This window comes from Chaetura pelagica, unplaced genomic scaffold (genome assembly GCF_000747805.2).
Source record: "Chaetura pelagica isolate M959 unplaced genomic scaffold, ChaPel_1.0 scaffold199, whole genome shotgun sequence".
NCBI lineage: Eukaryota > Metazoa > Chordata > Aves > Apodiformes > Apodidae > Chaetura > Chaetura pelagica.
The window spans coordinates 222,300-241,637 of NW_009970714.1; the positions used below are offsets into that span (position 1 = coordinate 222,300).

Below are 19,338 nucleotides of genomic sequence, written 5' to 3' on the forward strand. Positions count from 1 at the left end.
GGGCTTCTCTCCAGCCCCTGCCACCTCCTGTGTGTGTGTGTGTGTGTGTGTGTGTATCCCCGTGGGGACGGAGCAGGATGGGCTCCACGCTGTGGGGGGCTCTTCTTCCTGCCCGTCAGCGGGTCATTTCGGATGTGCTGGCTGGGAGGTGATGTGCAGGGGCAAACTCCACAGCTTACGTGGGTTTTCTTCTTCCAGGGCACCCTCATTCTTTATAGGGGAGGGGGCAGCTGCTCTGTCAGCACTTTGAGAGCCCTGGCTTGGTTTGGTCCGTGCAGGGGATGGAGGGTTTTGTAGTGCTGCCGAACGAGCCTTTTATCCTGTTTTTTTTTTTTTTTTTTTTTTTTTTCAGTGCCATTTCTCCTCAAATAGTACTCAAAGACTTCTCTGAAATATTCCTTCTTTGCCTGATGTAAGAGTCCTCCTATCCCAATGCAAAAATCTTTCAACTATTCATTGCATTATACTTGTGGGTAGCTAAATCTTCCACAGAAACTTCTCCTAGAGCAATCTGCATCAGGCAAATGAGACTCAAAACACCTCAGCTTCTCCTGCCAGGCCAGTTAAATGTTAAAAGATGCAACTTTAAAACTAGAGCTCTATTAACTTAAGCCGTGTAAAAGCCCTCATACCATAACTTGCAGGGGTATCTCTTTTGCCTGTCGAGTTTCCAAAAACCTTAACTACTACAATCCTGAGATTACTCCTTTTAATATTTTTCTTTGAGTTCCGATACTTAACAAAATAGAATGTTCATAAGTATAATTTGGCTTCTCCTTAGAAATAGAACAGACTAGAATAGACTATACTGGTTTTGGTTGGAAATTACCTACATCTAATCCATTTAATCCAGCTCAACTCACTAGTTAAGGTGTGTTGTTAAGAGCATAGTCCAAAAGCCTCTTAAAAACAGATAGGCTTGGAGCATCAGCCACCTGTCTAGGAGACCTGTTCCAGTGTTTGACCACTCTGTCTGTAAATAAATGCTTCCTAAAGTCCATTCTAAACCTCCCCTGATGTAGCTTTGAGCTATTCTCATGTGTCCTATCACTGGATGCCAGGCAGAAGAGATCTGTATCTCCCTCTCCAGTTCCCTTCCTCAGGAAGCCGTAGAGAACAATGAGGTTCAGCTTCTTTCTTTCCAAACTAGACAAGCCGAAAGTCCTCAGCCACTCCTCATAAGACATTCCTTCCAGCCCTTTCACCAGCTTTGTTGCCCTCCTCTAGACACACTAAAGTATCTTAACACTGTGAGGTCCACAACTGCACATAGTGCTCAAGGTGAAGCTGCCCCAGTGCTGAATACAGATGGATAATCACCTCTTTTGACCAGTTGTTCATGCTCTGTTTGATGCACCTGAGGATGGGGTTTGCCCCCTTGGCTGCCGGGGCACACAGCTGACTCGTGTTGAGCTTGGTGTCAACCAGCACCCCCAGATCCTTTTCTGCAGGGTGGCTCTCCAACCACTCCTCTTCCAATTTATACTTGTGTCCAGCATTACTCTGTCCTAGATGCAAAATGCAGCATTTCCACTAATTTAATTTGATTTATCCTTGCCCAGTGCTCCAGTCTATCTAGATCTCTCTGCAAGGCCTCTTGTCCCTCAAGAGAGACCAACAGCACTTCCCAGGTAATTTTCTCCCTCACTCTCTCTTAACTTTAAACTGCACAGTTACCAAAGGCCTCTCGCTGTACTGATTTATTTGCTCTCTCAACCATTTTGTCGGGATGTGTGTTCGAGGGATATATTGCCCTAGGGCACGTATGTGACACATCTGAGGTGGTGCTACAGGTGACTCTAAGGTCAGTGCTGCCCATCTTGCTCTCTGGAGGCATGAAATAAAGCAGGAGGTGGCAGGGCAGGCTCCTGGCCAAAGGCTTTTAGGAAGGACGTTAATTTTTAGAGTAATCTTTGTGGAGCGCTTGTATTTTGAAGTTTAGAAATGATGTAGTGCTATCATGTCCAGCCTTCCAGCTCTGCCTCATGGAGAGACTAGTTTTCTGTTAAGGAGGGTGGGAGAGTTTGTGAAAATGCTGTTTTAAGAGATTAAATTCTTGGCATTGTTTGAAAGTAGGAAGGAACTAAAGCTGTGGAGAGGGGGAAATCCTTCTGAAAATCCCTGTTGCTCTGTCGGATGAGGTATTGTCCTCTCCCTTTGCTCAGTGGGAGCACCAGTGCTTTAGGAAGAAGACAAACTCCCCAGAAAGAGGGAACGTGTTATCTTACAGATCAGTCCTTTAAACCTCCTTTGGAAAAAGCGCCCCGGGGAGGATAATGTTCAGCCTCTTTGAGGAGATAAAGGTGTGGGGAGGAAGGGGGAGAACATGCTACCTATATCCCAGGGAAGAGGAACTGCATCCGTGTGTGTAGGAAATGCTTTTTATTTTTTTTAATTTTTTTTTTCCCTTGGGAGCCTGGGAAGGGGTGTTCTGGTAGCACAAACGAAGGTTTTGAGCTTGAGTATCCAACCATAGGAGTGAAAAGACAATCTGATTCTTTGTAGCAGGAGAGCAGAGTAGGATGGAAACAAAAGGGAATGTAAATACACTTCCGCTCTTAGGAGAACTTGTCGCTGGAGACCCACATCCTACAGCCTCAAAGTAATTAGGAGGAGCACAGAGAAGTGTTGTCTTATGTTAACACAGAACTTGGGGAGAAAGCAGGAAAGAAGTACTTAATTTCTTCTATATCATTTCCCTGTTCCTCTCTGAACCAACTTTCTGGATGTTGCCTGCTCACTGAAAGATTGTGTTGGCATTACGGTGTGCAGTGGAGGTTACATTGAAATGTGTGTATTGCAAGCATATGATTTCTCTTTAACTTTCCCATCCCCCCACCATTACTAATTTCAAACATTGGTGTGTCTGCCAGTGTCCTGGATGGAGATGTGACGCCAGTTTCCTAGCACGTATATGATTTGTGGGACAAAATGTCACTGTGTTAACTGAGCTGGACTGCCTTGCCTCCTGCTCTGTGTCTCCTGTAAACCTCAAGGTTTTTTTCTTTTTGTTTGAGCTCTGCTTCTGTAGAGCTGTAAAAGTCTTCCAGCAGAGAACAAAGAGACGTCCTGGTGTGGAAAGAGATGAACCTTGCACTGGTGCTTTTAAAGGATTTAACTTGTTTCCTGATGAAAAATGTTGCTCTTTACATTTAGAGTCTGGCAGCCAGTAGATTACCAGCTTGGCTATTTTTCCACATCAGAATAAGGGAAGTTCCTTAATTTGTGCTGGTTTTGCCTGAAAAAAACCATGTGAAGCTTTCATTTGATGTGAATGGCTCCGTACTGCTTTGGTGCAGGTATTGCAAGAGCAAGTTTTCTACCTGCAAAGAGAACTTCTGTAAAACTGCCCTCCTGATTCTGGCTAATAGTGAAAAAATTGATTACTCAGCACTGGGGATGACTCATGCCATTATAAAGGTATGGATTAATGGCTGCATTTACCATACTTGGTTAGTGTTAGTAACTGCTGAGTAGTGTCCTTAGGTTAACCAACTTCTGTTCCACTGAATCAAGGAACCTTACTCAGGATCAAAACCTGACTTTAATTTTTAAAAAGGTTAAAATGGAGGTGGGGTGGAAGAAGCAATTAATAAAGCATTCCTGTGAAATATATCCCCAGAGTAGTCTTTGCAGGTGAATACCTCCTCTGGAGTTACCTAAACTTTCATCTTAAAATAAAAATGTAGCCTGTGCTGGTGGTTGTGAAGGTGGTCTTCTGAGCCTGGGTTGCATATAAATCACAGCAGTCACCTTTTTGGAGCCTGAAAAAAAAAAAAAAAAAAAAGACCTCATGCTGCTTGTGATCAGATACACATGTAGGTTCTCTAGAATCTCACTATTCCTGGTAGTGAAGATGATTGGAACTGGGTCATTCTCATTTTGCTACTTTTTTGGAAAGATGAGAGCTGTGCTGGTTGTGGCTGTTTGATTTAAGAGCATCCCCTTGCTGTGAATAATCTGTGCCAGAAACCGAAGATAAATTAGTGGTGGGAGTGCTCCCTCACTCTGTTCCTGTGCCCTTTCTCCCCTGACAGATTCCTTCATAGTGATGAGGACAATGCAGGCTGCACAAACAGATGTGGTGGGAGTTTCTTCTCCCCTCAGAAGTCAAGCTTAAATTGAAAATTGAAGTAGCCATTTACTGAACAATTACGTTTTTTAATGACTGTGGTTTGTGTAGCTCTTGAGTTGGGCTTTGCCTGTGAATATGTTGATCTTTTGCAGTTGAATATTTAGATTTCTAGTCATGTCCTTCTTGAGCTGTACATGGGAGCACATGTGTAACCATGTGAGAGAAATTTTCTTTTGCAGATACAGAGGAATGCCTTAGAATTAAGGTTTCTACTTCCCCACATTTTATCACAATCTGTGGTCACCCATCTCGAGCTTGGGTGGTGCTGAAAAAGCACTGCTGCCACTGCAAAAGAGCAGTCTGTGAGTGCTCACCAGATATGATCCAAGTCTTTGGATATAAAAACCAAGCTGGAAGGGGGGGCTCTTGTCCAATGAGAACTTTCTAGGTTTCTCCTTTGAAGTGTGGTGTTGAGTTTCACCTGTGAGTCTTAGGTGCTAGTTGCAGCCAGTTTCATATGCCTAACTATTAAAAACCCATTCAAGAAAAATGTTACACTCTATAAAATATAACTGCTTGAGAACTAAATTGAGTGTTTAGATTTCAGTTTTGGTGCCATATGTTTTGTTTTAGCATTTCCTCACGGATTCCCACTCCTCCCCCCAGCCTAGCTAAACAAAATTGTTGCCTACAGCATATTCCCAGTATTCACACTGGTTAATTCATTTGACGACTTGCTTTGTGTGTGCTCATTTGTAAGCTTTTTTCACTTAAAGTTGGTAGGAAAGCCTTTTTTTGTTGCTTTATATTATGTTAAAGCTTACATAAAATTATCTTTCGGCAAATGTAGATTACAAAAAAAAATACTAGTAGTGGTCATTCATAATACTTGGTCTTCTTGAGCACTAAGGTAGGTGATGCTAGGTACCGCAGTTTCTCAACTGCTTGGACACAGACAAATATATCCTCCTGTGTTTTCCTGGGTGAGACTGATGAGCCAGGTTATGCCTGCACCCGGACCACCTTTTCTTTGAACACTTGGCACATCTCACTTCTTTAAGACCTTTGATACCATTGCTCTACTAGAATAGGGCTAAATTGAGTTGATCTTCACCTCTTGGTAAGTGAAAGCAAAGATGTTCAGTTGTATGTGTGTCTTTGCTTAGTTCTGAGTGCTTTCATGATAGGAGGATAAAATGCACAAAGAAGCTGAGGACATACAAAGCCAAGTGGTAGCAAAAGAGGCTGTCTGGGAAGAATACATGGTTGTTATCAAAGTGGTGTGGCTGCTTTTCTTGCTGATTTGAGGGGAGGGCAGAGATGGTTCCCACTGCTTTTGGCTGTTCTGGAGTATTAAAAACAACCCAAACCATATGGAGTGTTTCATGTGGAAGCACTTCACACTTTCCTGTGGTTGGTTTCTGTGTGGTAGTTGCTTTTAGTGCTGCTGATTAATGTTTAACACTTTCATTTCTCAAGAATGCCCTTTAAATATTTTCAATTGAATGCAAATATCTTGGCTAATGCTGGGAAGTTTGGATGTGCTGTGCCACTGAGCACACCTGAGGGGCATATATGCTGGCTGACAAATGCATGCCTGGGAGGCTTCTTCCTTCTGCAGCTAATGAAATCTTGGAGAGGATCAACTCTTCCTCAGAACATTTGTCTATTTAAACTTGGCAGCATCTATTTTACTTCTGAGTGTTAGCAGCTTGCTCACCAAGTCAGTGTCTAGAGATATAATCTTTTATTAGAAGTTGGTGCTGTTTAAAATGATGGGCAATAACACTGGTTCTTACTGCTAATGATGTTATTGAATAGTGAAAAACTATATTTTGGTAAAATTTTGTTTGAAGACTTTCCCTAAAGTGTGTGATACCCATCATAAATCTCTGTAGCAGTAAATTTAGCTCTGGACATGCTAATGGTGTGCTTGTAAACTTGGTGTTATTAAATTTTCTTAATAAGGAGAGACAGACTTTTGAGAGCTTTGTGGGTGTAGAAGAATAGCTGTTGGAGCAGTGGAATTTGGCATTGCAAAGTATTTTAAATATCAGTATCCTGGGACTTTCCAGATGAGTTTAGCCTGTTATCCTGCACTCACTTTAAAATCAAACAACTGAGATGCAAATACAAATAACTTGGCTTTCCAAGTTGCTGCAGTTTCTTGTGACTTCACTTAAGGGAGTTCAGCCTTGACATCTCTAAAAAAACCATCAAGCTCTGTCCTTCTAGCAGTCATGAGGGGAAGTCCTGGAAGCAGGGTTAGGTCCCTGGCTGACAGGCAGTCCAAGCTCTTTACCAGAAGGTCATCATTCTTGGTGTATGAGAGGAGATGTGGTGCCTCTGATGTGCAGAATAATGCATATGCTGATGAAGGGAGCTGTGCTCAGAGCAGAATGCAACTTATATGAGGAAGAGAAGATCACTGGAGCAAATAGTGTCAATATAGCTAAGTGACAGCAGGGTTACAGGTACCTGAATAGGTCCATGAAGCCACTTCAGTGTTTCTCATGTTCCTTTTGTGCATGAATAGAAGTGAAGAGACTGACCTTAGCATGGGATTCTGTCAACTCTTAAGTTTGATCCCTTTGCTTGTGGTGTTTGCCTTGAAACACTGCTCATGTGTGGGGTTCTTATGTTAAACCTCAGAGCCCACATAGTCTTTGTTTTTAACTAGGTTATGTGACTGTATCACATACTACCAGCAGGTAGGGATTTATGGTGATTTGAGTGCAAAAAGGAAAAATCCATCTTTTTTTTTCTTGCCCCTTCTCAATAGCTATAATATCCCACATGTTTTTTCCAAGGCCTGTCTTTCACCACTCCCAAAGGTTCTTGGAGATTGGTAGAAATTTCACGCTGGAAAAAATACTTGGTTATGTATGAGCCTTCACCAAACCTGAGTCTAACACAGTCTACAGGATTTTTTGGACCTCTTTGGTTCTGGGAATTCATCAGGGAACAGCTGTCTTCGAGTCTTAAAGGCTTTGCAAATCCCATTCATGGATGAACTACAGAGTAAATTCAGAGCACTGATTCACCTTCTCACCAAATTGCCAAATTAGCTGGATTTTCCCTCCACCTCCCATCCATTAAACTTTTACACAGCTTGTGCAGCATGCTTGTGAAAAGCACTTCCAGACTCTTATCACTCACTTGAATAAAAATGCATTTTTGAGGGAATACAGAAAAGCTTTTCTGAATGAGGTTTTAGTTTCTTGCCAAATTTCAATTTTATGCCCCTTCCAGTTTGTCTTGAAAGGTACTGAGTTGTGGGTGGGGGAGAGAAAAATTCCTTGGTTTGTTTCAGTTCACTATTTGATGCTAAACTGCCTTAATGCCTTTCTCCCAAATGGATGTTTCCTTCAGGCAGGAAATAAGCCTATGTAAATTCATCCTGGAGAGAAAAGGTACGAGCAGCTGTTAAAGGAGAAAAGTGCAAATTGAAATACTTGAGTGATTGTCTCTTGATGTAGTAAATTCTCCTTGGGTTTTGCCAAAATTTTACTGCTTTGTAGTAATGAATGGCAATTTAAACAAAGACTTGACTCTTTTTACTGTGAGCACCTTGCTGTTGATAAAGCTGTGTGGGAGGATGCTGTTTCCTTTTCATCTATCCACAGAATGATTAATTTGGTTAATACTACAGAGTAAAATTTTGACCTTGAGTACCCCACTGAGTCTTCTGGTGACTTCTGTTTGTCTTAGAGCAGAGTTAATTGACAAATTTTGCAGTTTGTTAGAGGGGAGAGTGTTGTGAAGTAGGAAGATGTTCTAAAAATCTAAAAAAAATCCCAACCATGGAATTTTTATTGACGTGCTTGAGGTCAAGGTATGAGTTCACTGTATCTTCTGACAATTTGTAAGTTTTGTAAAACAGAGTTTTTTCTAAATATTGGGTGAAAGCTTAGTAGCTACTATTGGACAGGGTGTGCCTTTTCTTTTTCAAATTGGTGTAAATTAGGCTCTTGCTCATTTTTGGTCTTCAGGGGATTGTAAGTCCGTTTGCTTGGGTTCCAGAGTTTGTTCCAGCTCTCTGAAAAGGAAGTTTTGAAGATGGTGCAGGGAGTAGTGGAAAATGGTAGCATTTGAAAAGTGAGAGAGCAACTTAATAGCTGTGGGATGATAGCATTTAAAGGATATTTTTTTCTTAAGAAAATTGGTTGGCTGTGCTCAGAGCTGATACCTGTTGAGGTAAGTGGGGCAGCACAATGGCAGTCAGACAGTTCAAGCCATCTCCAGCTTCAGGCAAATAACACAATATTAGGTTATCTTGGTAGCTTAAAAACTCATAAAGAAGATGCCTCTTGTCATGGAGTGAACACCTTTCCTGCAAAATCCCCAGGGCTGGATATCATTATGTCAATTTTCAGAATACAAATGGAAAGCTGCTGTCATTATTTTGCAGAGATGCAGACTAAGAAAGGAGTGCTGGGGTCATGGCGTCTGGTTGCCTGCTAGAGCTAATGCCAAATTGTATAATCCCTATACCAAATTAATGAGGGCTTGTATTTGAAATGGCGCATGGGGGGATTACAGGCACACGTTCTATTAAACACTCAAACCTCCGTGTGACCCTGTCATTGCTGTATGAAATATCTGCTTAATGGATTCCCTGTGACAGTGGGAAGTAACAATGCCTTCTCTTTTATAGTGTGTATATAGCTCAGTGTTTTTCTGATGCAGCTAGCTTTATGTTCAGGCTATATCTGCAAAGGGTGTTTCCCAGTCAAGGCATGGGAGAGCTGCAACTTGGTGTTCATGCTGTCTCCAGACCTTAAGTGTATTATGAGTCCTTAAGATCTGCTCCTGGAAATTGAGTCCTTTGGAAACTTGATGTGTTATATGCCCTCACTGACAAGAGCTTCACCTCCTAGACCAGTTTTTTGTGAACTCCTTTCCATCTTTCACCTTGTAAGGTAGTGTGCTGAGGTGAGTGTGAAAGCTGAGGCCCCAAGTTCTATCCCTTCACTGAAGGAAAAATTGTGATTGAGGATTCCAAATGCTTTCTAACAAATAACATGATAACAGCTAATAAATACTTGCATGTTGACTTGAAGCAAACTGTACTTTGCTGGAAAAAGTGTCTTGAGCATGGACTCTCTTCTTGTTCAACAACTCACTGATGCAAATCTCTATTTGAACAGCTGATGGACTAGCAGCCTGGGCATAGTTATTTTTCTGGATCCTGAGGCTGATGATGGTTCTCATTACTCTTGGTTTAAAGAATAATTTTTAACCAGTGGGCTAATCTTGTGTGCTGAATGCACTAATAGATGCAGAAAATACTTTTGCAAGCTATTCCCTGAAAAGAAAGGATAATAGCCTTCAAGAGAGGATATAGCTGATACTTAAAAGCTTGTTTACCTAAAATAACCACTGTACTATCAAACATCTGCACTGTATGCAGCCAGATTGTTATGTTTTGTGGAATCCTGGCCAAATAAAATATCCTCTCCAGTTGACAATTACAGTTGAGACAGAGTTCAGAGATAAAAGACTGGGAGGAAAGAAAGGAGAACGCTGGCTTGGCTACTGTACCAGGGCTGTGTTTTGAGCCTTGATAATACCTGATGACAGCCAGCATTATATTTACATTGTTGCATATATCATAAAGACAACTGACAGGATAAACCTTCTCTAGTAATATAGCTGTGTTTGGAAAAGAGATGTTTGAGCCTGCTTTCCATCGTGTAGAATGAATGCTGCATAACTGCAGTGCTTTTTAAATTAGCCAGAGATGCTGGCACAAAATCAAATAAATATAACTGGTTTCAAACTGAAAATCTAATTTAGGCATGCTAATAGCATCTTAAGTAAATGTGGCATGTCACACAGGACTTGTGTAACTGTCCTGTGGAATTTCCCATACTTACTGCCATGGGGAAGGTGGTCACGAAGGTGCTCCCCAAATCACCTGAGTACCTTGTGCAACCAGAGGATGTTTGTATTTTCTGGCCAGGTTCTAGTCAGACCATCAATGTGTCAGGAGTGTTTCTATCCTTTTTAAGGTGAACTTGAGGTTATATCATGCCTGCTTCAGGGTATGTTGGGGATATATGCTAGTTTGAATTAATTTGGCATGCCCCAGGGACTATAGGAGGTTAGGCATATAGCCAACAGCTGCACCCTCTGGCTGTATTTCTCTTCTATCCTTTGGTGTTTGCAGTGAAGAGGTTGGGGAGAATATCAGGTGAGCTGACACCCCTGTTAATTCTTCTCTGCTGATATAGTCTGTGACCAATGGCTTTTTCTCTTGCCTTTTGCTTGTGTCTGGTGTTCTAGGGTAGTGCTGGACACCTGGGCGGCTGTACCTCTGTGCTGTGCTCAGCAGTGCTTGGCCCAGGGAGGCAGCTGCAAGCCTGGCTCAGCTGCACACACTGTCAACTGGTGGCTGTGGGTGAAGCTGTTCATTGGTGAAATCAAGCAGCAAAGTAACCCGGTGACAATTTTGTTTGATATCTTGCTTGATATGACAGGCTTTGCATGGCCAACCCTGTTCCTCACCCTTCACTCCAGTCCTGGCCTGTCCTGTATTGACAGGCTGACCATTTGTCTCCAAAGCTGTCACTTCCATTCTTAGTCTGTAAGGATTCCATCTTGAATGTTTGCTGAAGGTGGGAAAACAGATTGTTTTTCTGTGTCCAGGGCCTAAGAGATAACAAATGAGTTTTGAGAGAACAATGCTGTGTGGGGTGGGGTGAAAATTTCCACAAGACTCCCCTTCCTTTCTGCAGAAACTTTGGCATTGAGTTGTGCAGTTTACAGTAGCTAGATCTCTAAAGCTTAGGAATTAAAAGTAATTTATTTATGATGTAAAGTTCAATGGGGCCATGGGGAGATGTACCCAGCCCTGGCTATTGTCCATCAGTTGCTGGTGGCTCTGGTGGCTCACTACTTACAAGTGGCTGGCATGGGTTTGTATTCTGCATTTTGAGTTCCTGAACTGAACCAAAGACCTGGTCAGTAAGTCTGCATTGTGAAGTGGTTCTGTATTGATTGACCACTGGAGGGGAAGGGTGTTTAAACAAGTGCTGGCAGCACTGTGTGATCCTCACTGGTTTATCATCACTCTCCTCTGTACAGGGAACATTCTGAGTCCTGAGAAAGACATTGTCTTACATGGGCAGAAACCTCTGAGCTCTGAACACAGCACTTGGGTTTCAGTGGTATTGTCAACAACAAGAGCTCTCATCAGGATGGTGAATAATTCACTGTCAGCAAGTTTACATGCAGTTCAACTGTTTTGGCTGTATTTCTAATTTGATAGCTGAGTTTTAGAAATCTGCTTCTCTTTATTTTCTGAAATTCTTCAAGCTTACTGGATGAATGGTGGAATATTAGTTGTCTGTTCGACACTGCAGGTATGAGCACAAAATGATGGAGTGAAGATTCTAAGGAAAAATATCTAATTGAGTCTTAACAACAGAAATCCCTTGTGTGCAATACTGTTTGAAATAAATGACATCATAATTTGCAGAGACCTTGCACCGTGAGCTCTAGCTATACTGGAATAAATGACCAGAGTCATTAGAAAGAGATACACCTACCATTTAAATGTAACAAATATAGGATTTCACAAGTAATAACTGGCTTTGTCCCATTCCTTCTTCCATTTCCTTCATTACAAGGTCTAGACTGTAGTCATCAAATGTGCTGGTGCAAAATAGAAGTAATTTAAGTATTTAAGCCTTAATTCTGTGCCTGGACATATTACCTCCCAATTATTACCCTTTCTCAACACATGCCCTATGTCTTAATGTACGTGCAGTCACCTTTGGCTTGAACCCAGCTAAATGTTTGCAGCATTTGGCTGTGCTCAAGGTGAGCTTGAAAGAGGAATGAATGTGCTGCATTTGATGATGTGAGTTATGCTATATTGAAGGGCAGGATGACATTTTGACATTGACCACACAGAAATGCAAAGTTTTAGAATAGTTTATTTAAAACAGGGTTGAGCTGTTCTTTCTAAAGCCTTTTTTCTCAGAAACACAAGGGCTGCTGAGCTCTGGTAAATGTGAGAGTTCAGCTATTACCTGCACCCACCTGTAGGATTGCTGCACAGCCATAGTGCAGATGTCTTCATATATAGTGTGTACTTATGCTGTGATATACAGTCAGTGGAGATTGCTGATTTTCCTCCACCCCCAATATAGACTTTAAAATTGTCTTCCTCACCATTGTTCAGTTACATCTGCTTTTGCTCACTGGCCTCACTTATGATTATTTATTTCTTCCCTGAACTGTATTAAAATATTTATTTCCCTTTTTCTATTAAATATCTTTCTCCGTGCACTATAGATCACATACGACACTACTGGAGTTGAGAGAGGGTGCACCAAGTTAAACCTGGTGTCTTGCAGGCTCAAGCAGGGTTTTAAACAAGTATTGACATCCTGTACTGTAGATGTGTCATCCTTCAGCTTGCGGATAAATCAATGTAAAGCCCTGGTTCCTTTCTCCATTGGAAATACTATTTGTAGCAAATCCAGACCAGGAATGAAAGGTGTGGGAGTGAGTGTGGCTGTGTTGGTGCAGCCTCTGGGAGCTTCCTAGGCGTAGATGCATGTCTGCACTCCCTGTGTTATTGTGGGAGGGGAGCTGCCCTCTTAGGGTTTTGTAGCGTTTTTGTTGTCTTGGCCATGGATTGGTGCTGCTTTAGTTCCCTGCAAGTTTTCCAGCCAGGCACAGAACCAAACTGACTGCATTTTCCCTTACTGGTTTAATTGCTGCTTGCAGTGCTTCCAACAGCAGAATTGGGAGTCAGCTTGCTGTTTGGGTTTGTTCTGAGCAGTGATAGAAGCACCCGAGTGATCTTCCTACGGATTCAAGGCTGTAACTTCACTTCTAGCATTGTTAACATTTGTAACAGTCTTCCTGGACTGGTTAGATGACACTTTACTGTGAAAACTTTCTCCTCACTGTAAGTGAGCAAGTTTTTATTTATTTATTTATTTATTTATTTATCCTCTCTGTGGCAGTATTAGGAATGTGTCTGGGTCACATTCTGAATTCCTTTTGGTTTTATCAATGCTATTTGTAATTGTTAGTGTGGATTGAATCTTCCATTTTGTAGTAGGAATTTGACATATAGTAGGGATGTGGCTGGAAGAACTGTTACTGTATTCAAGGACAATTAATACTGCGTTACTTCTCTCTTCCTGAATGGTGGGGGTTTGTGCCAGGGAGACTTTTGACATCCAGTGGACTCTTACCAAGTTTTGCTTGGGGAAAAGAGTAATCCCAATAAGTACTGAGATGGCTACAAATTTAAGAATAGTTTTTTTTACAGGAGGACTCTTCTTACTAGAAACCTCAAATGAGGTGTAGAAAACATAGGCATAACTGTGTTCTGACAGCAAATGGACCAAACAGTGCAAGATCAGTGAGTTTGCAATCTGGTGCTTAATTAGATCTGCATCTGCCCTGTGCTCTGTAAGAACACTTAAAAAATTCTATTCTCGGTCTTACAGCTTTTTTTCTTGATGTATTGTCCTTGGAACAAGTAACCATAGAGCAGGGATCCCACAGGTTTTTGGTGTGAGGCTGTCCAAGAGCTGAAGCATCTGGAGGTTCCTGTCCCTGTGCCTGCAGTGGCAAGTGTGAATACTGCGTCGGTGTTCCAAAACCTTCTGGGCTTTTGGGTGTCTTGGGTGTCCTGTCTCTGTCATGTAGAGCAAGGAGCATTAATGTTGCATCCTTGACCAAGAGACCCTTGTGGGGGGCTACGTGTGTGTGTGTTTGATTCCATTGCTGGATCTTCTGCTTGTTACAGATGTGGAATCCCATAAAAAGGTGTGATGCAAAGTGCTTCTCTTGCTGCTTCTGCAGATGATTTCTCTGGTGGTTGGAACCATCAAGGTGTAAGATTAACCTGTTGTGAGATCATGCCAGAGCCCACAGGACTTGGTTCTAAATTCTTTTTTTAATCTTAAAACCTGGAGCCTGGCTTGGTCCAGAGCAGCCTTGCAGGGAAGTCTTTTGTGTGCATTCTTCATAAGAGGAAAACCCAGGGGCACAATTACAAACAGAGCCTCCATCATAAGTGGTTTTCTGGTACTGCGCTCCAGGTAGTGGAGGATGGATTCCAGATCTCACTTAAAAATAGAGAGAACTTGAGTGTGTGCTGGGGAATGGTGAGAGGAGAGGGCAGGGTTGTGCAGAGGTGTTCAGCTGAGCATGGTCTAATGCTGGAGGAGACTTGGAACCTGACTTACGGGGCCAGGCTGGGGGAGCTGAGTTTCTTCAGCCTTGAAAAGAGTGAGCTAAGGGAGGATGCTGTTACTGTCCTCAGCTAACTAGTGGGAAGTTACAGAAGAGCTGAAGCTGAACTCTACAGAGGTGCACAGTGAAAGGCTGTCGTTGGGAGCAATGTGGGAAAATCTGATTAGATAGATGAAGAAGAGCTCTACCATGTGGGCGGTCAAATGCAGGAGCATCCAAAAAGGTTGTAGAAACATCTATTGTTAAAGATATTCAAAATTAAACTGAATTTGACACTGAGGAACCTGATCTAACTTGGGATTTGGTCCTGCTTGTAACAGGAGAGTGGGCTAAAGGCCTGCAGATATTCCTTCCAACTTAAAGTGCTTGTAATGTTCATTTGACTCTGGAAGAGGGTATTTCCTTTTTAGAGGGGATTTGATATTGCATTAAGATAGACTGATGCTCCAAGACTGTTATGGAAGATGTCCCATGTTGGCAGAAATGTGTGAGAATTAACTGGAAGGGAAGTGTGCCTATCTCCCAGGGTACCGGAAACTTAGTTTCCAGTAGTGGGCTGGATTTAAAGTTTGGGCAACATTTTTCTGTGAGCACTTTCCAGTGTAGCTACTTTAAATTACCATGGCACTTGACAGGCAGATGCTTTTCTAGAGCAAGGTTTTGCTGTTTGTCTTGTGACCATTTGGCATGACTGTTCTTATTAGTTAAGCAGATACCTCAGCCAAAGGGACCTCTGGCTTCAATTGCATTTCCCTGGGAGGAGGCATCAGTGCAATTCATCCTTCTTTTACTGGGAGAGCTGCAATGTCCTTATGTGGCTGTGAGGATCCAGTTATCTTTGGAAACAGTGTATTTGAACATTCTATGTCCCCAGATCAGTCCCCTGTCTCTTCACTCCCCTAAATAGCCTTGAAATCATTGGTTTCCATCAACTTTGCCAGAGATTTCAGAGGGGAGGCATTGTTTTTCTTTATTTCTTTTTCTTTTAAAAACCGAACTTCATATAAGTTATGTGACAGCAAGCGACTGCAGAAGAGATGGTGCCCAGCCTTCCTTAAAGGCTGCCAGTGTATTTTTGTGGAGAGTGTCTTTAGGAGAGGCTCAGGCTGGAGCTCTAGATGCTGAAGGTACAGGGAGCGTGGACCCAGCAGACTAGAGGAGATATTCTGGGAAATTGGGCTTCATTTACTGGGTGCTTGGGGCCTTTCTGGTTTGAGTTGTTTTCATCCTTTCAGAGATTTGTTTTATTTCAGAAAGAACCATTTAATCATAGAAACACGAAAGAAGCAAGAGTTAGAAAGGATATGTTTTCCTCCTTAGGCAGTGTTTCCTAAAGCAGGTCATGACCCTCTTATGCAGGAATTTTGCAGCTGCTGTCCTGAGGGCTGGAACTGTATCTGAAAGCCTACAGAGGCAAAAGCAGGGGGTCTTAAACAGATCCTAATACCCACTTGGGGTCTCTTTCCTTCCCCTTAGCCCTCAATAAAATGATCTCCTGCTTTTCAGGAATAAAGCAACAAGCATTTGGCTGTGCCCAGTTTTCATTGTTTTGCTAAACCCTCATGCTGGAAGAGATTAGGGAGCGAATTTTCTCTGAAAGCTGATCTTGAGGGAGGGAGGTGGAGAGAAGAGCCTCAGCACTGACCTTGATCAGAGTGTCTTGAGGGGAGCAAGCATGAGCTGAGCACGGAAACGTTAACCCAGTGCTTCCCACTGCATTGAAGCTGAGCAGTGTGTGGGGTTGCAGCTGGCTGTGGTTGCAGAGATCTGTAGCTGCTGGGAGAATCGGTTTGTCTAGGTTGTGCCACTTTAGCACAAACTACCCTTTCCCCCCGCACCTCTTTGAAGGTAGTTTATAGCAGCCAGGGAAATCACTTCACTCCCCACCTTTCCCCAAGTATTTGTTACATGCTTCTAAACTTTAAAAAACTTCCTTGCCAGGCTTTTTCTCTTTGTTGGTGTCATCATCTCCATCTATGCTTGTTTTCACTTAGCAGTGTGGTTAGCATCCTCACTGAAGCTTCTCTCCTTTCCTTCTCTTGCCACCCTGGAATTTTATAAAGAAATTGGCTGCAAAGCATGAAGTGTCTGTGTTGCTATGTTTTCTCTGCTCTTTGAAGAAGCATGGAAACCCGTCTTTGTTCAGTCTCAGAAGCACGGCATGCCACTGCTGCTACCAAAGAGCAGCTTGCTTGTGGCACATCGTGCGGCAGCTTGGCTTAATCCTGGCTTGATACGCTTTTGAGATTTCATTGTTTCTCTATAATTAAGTGCTCTGGGGGAGCTGAAAGAAATGGCGAATTAGCAGGAGAGGGGGGAGTGGGGAGAGCAGGTGGTGATCGAACTGAAGAGAGCTGCCAGAGAAGTAGGAGCAGCAGGGAATTAAATGGGAGGAGTCTTGAGTTGGGATGACTCCCTGCCATGTGCCTAGAAGGATTTAGTTTGGGATTTCATTACTGTTCAAATAATGCCAAACAGATCAGGACCCTGTAGGCTGGGGTGTTTCCAGACAGTGAAAAGCAGTTTTTGCCTAGAGGCCCTAGTGAGCATTGATCAGGCAGGCTCAAGGATTGGGAAGATGCTGTAGCATGCACAGTCCTGCTTTTAATTAGTCTACATCTATTGTTTCTTATAGTCTTAAAAAAAACACCCAGAAACAACAAACATAAAGCCATTCTTTGTGTAGTCACTTTTATAAAATCCTGGAATTCACTGTTGTCTTGTGACAGATTTGGTCTACAGTAGTGCTATCATGTCTGGATTGTAAGAAACACTTCTGCCAGTTGTGCTTACACCAACTGTGTTTAACTGGCACAGAAATCCTGGTATGTCATGTTGTGGGGAGAAGCAGGTGTTATGCTGAAGCTGTTGAGTATCTGAAATACCCAGAAGGAATTTTTGAGCACAGATACTCTTCTTGAGAATTGTGCAGGTAGCTTTAGAGACAAAAATGTGCACTGCCCAACTAACTGAAGAGTGAAAAGGGTTGTGTGACAAGACAGTCCTCTGAGATGCACAGTCATAAATCTTTACAGCATCTGGCTTGTGTTTTCAGGCTCTGTCTATTACAATGCACCAAGACTTCCAAAGAAAGAAATAATATTGATGTTTTGAATGTGTCAGCAGCAAGATTTCTTTTGGGATCTAACTCTTTTTCAAAGGAATGATACAGGCACAAATGTTTGTTTTTTTGTTCTGGCTTCCAAAGGCTACCAGCAGTGCTAGGAAATGTAAACTCACTTGTTTTGCCTTTTGTCACTATTTCTGCATGTGCTGCTGCCATTATTTTGAGTCAGTTTGTGTTTTCACTTATCTCCCTCCAAACAAGCAGCAGAAAAATTTGGAGAAGCGGATGCAGGGTGGCAGAGAGGGGCAGGTCAGTGCAACCAGGATTCCCAGTGTGTGGGAATATGTCAGTGCTGGGGCTACTGCTTTTGTGTTGGAGTCTTTCCTGTACCTGTGGGGCAAAGCAACCATGGGGAGTGCATGTGCAGGTTTGCTTTTGGGATGTTTGTCCTGTGCTTAATAATGTGTATTTCAGTGCTGCTCCTGGTAGTCTGGACAAACTTGCCTGTCAAAATCCCTTCCTTTTGCCTTTTCTGAGGTTTTTTTTTTTTAATGTCTACCTAGATATAAAAAACATCATCTCCATTCTTTGCTCAGGACCCTGCTTATAGCACTCAAGCATTGTTCTCAGAGTTCCCTGTAAGTATTCTTGCCCCTATTGCTGTACTTTTCTTCCACATAAGCTTCTCTTGGTAGCTTTGTTTTGCCCTCTGCCACAAGTAGTCTCTGAAAAATATATATTCAAGTAATTAATGGCCTCAATCTTGAACTTCTTAAACCCATTTTCTTCATGAAATAGCACAGCTTTAGCAATATTGTTGTTTTGTGTTCTGCACATTGCTGCCTTCTGCCCTTAAAAACATAAATTCTTAAGTGCAGGGTACCAACTGGTGAGCTGAAGCTGTTGTCCAGGGTACAGTTGCAATGCATTATAAAGTGAAGCTCCTGTAGCTCCACTGTAGCAGGTACTGGTTGAAGATCAGAGGAGCAGAGTCCCACAGTTTTGTAACTGATTTCAGTTTGACTTTGCTTAGTGCAGTTTTCTTTATCTTTCAGATCTGGATTACAAGCTTTTTTGCCACTCAGCAGTTTCTTTCAGTTTGGCTGTGACTTTGTGCAGCTTTCTGTGTGAAGACTATTGGTCGTGGTTGCAGGGAGCTTCAGTAGCCTTTGTTTGAAGATGAGATTGAATGTTTTTGCCCCCAGTTTATCTGAATGTACTAGGAAAAATAGTAGTTTTCAACAATGTTGTGCTTGACCTGTATTGTGGAATCTGAAAGTAGGTTTTACAGTGTTAAGAACAGAAGAATCTGGTAAAATGTGTTTTATTCCACAAAGCAGAATAGCTGTTCTTGTCTCCCTCATCCACTCAAAATAGTTAATGAGTTATATGTGGTGGGATAATGAACAAAATAGGGGAGGTTTTATTTTTACTAGCATTTTTTTAGTATTGGCGATTGGGAGATCATGAGCTATTTTCCAGCTGTCCTACCCCTTTTTTATTAATTTGAATTCCTTTTCAGTGAAGTGTGTGATTGAGGAGCCAAGACCAGGGTAGAAAGTAAAGCAACAAGGTGTCCTATTGATGAGATGTGAATGTTACAACTGTTTCCAGAGGCCATCAAATACGGGTTTAACATCAACTAGATTTTAAGTCTAACTGTTGCAAACTCCTTTTGATAGCAAAGGTTATGATATTGCTGAGTGGTTGCAATCCAGAACTGTTATCCCTATGTCTAGCAGATGAACAAAAGTACGTTAAAAAAGGGTGTTTTTTTCCCTATCTGAATTTAAATGTTCTCTGGCTGTGATTTTCAACCCAGACACCAAGGCAGTGTGCTACTACATGAGAACTAGAATTGAACAGGCTTGAATGAAATCTACTTTGTGTTTTTGCAGAAAATGAAAGGAGATGAGAACAGCAACCAGTACGTTAAAATATTTGAAAAATGTCATTAGTGTTGGTGGGA

General features: G+C 42.2%; 1 protein-coding gene across 1 annotated transcript in view; it reads left to right on the top strand.

The window, feature by feature from the left end:
• OXSR1 (oxidative stress responsive 1) overlaps positions 1 to 19,338 on the top strand; it is a 99,453-nt gene that overhangs the window by 8,577 nt on the left and 71,538 nt on the right. The window lies entirely within an intron of this gene.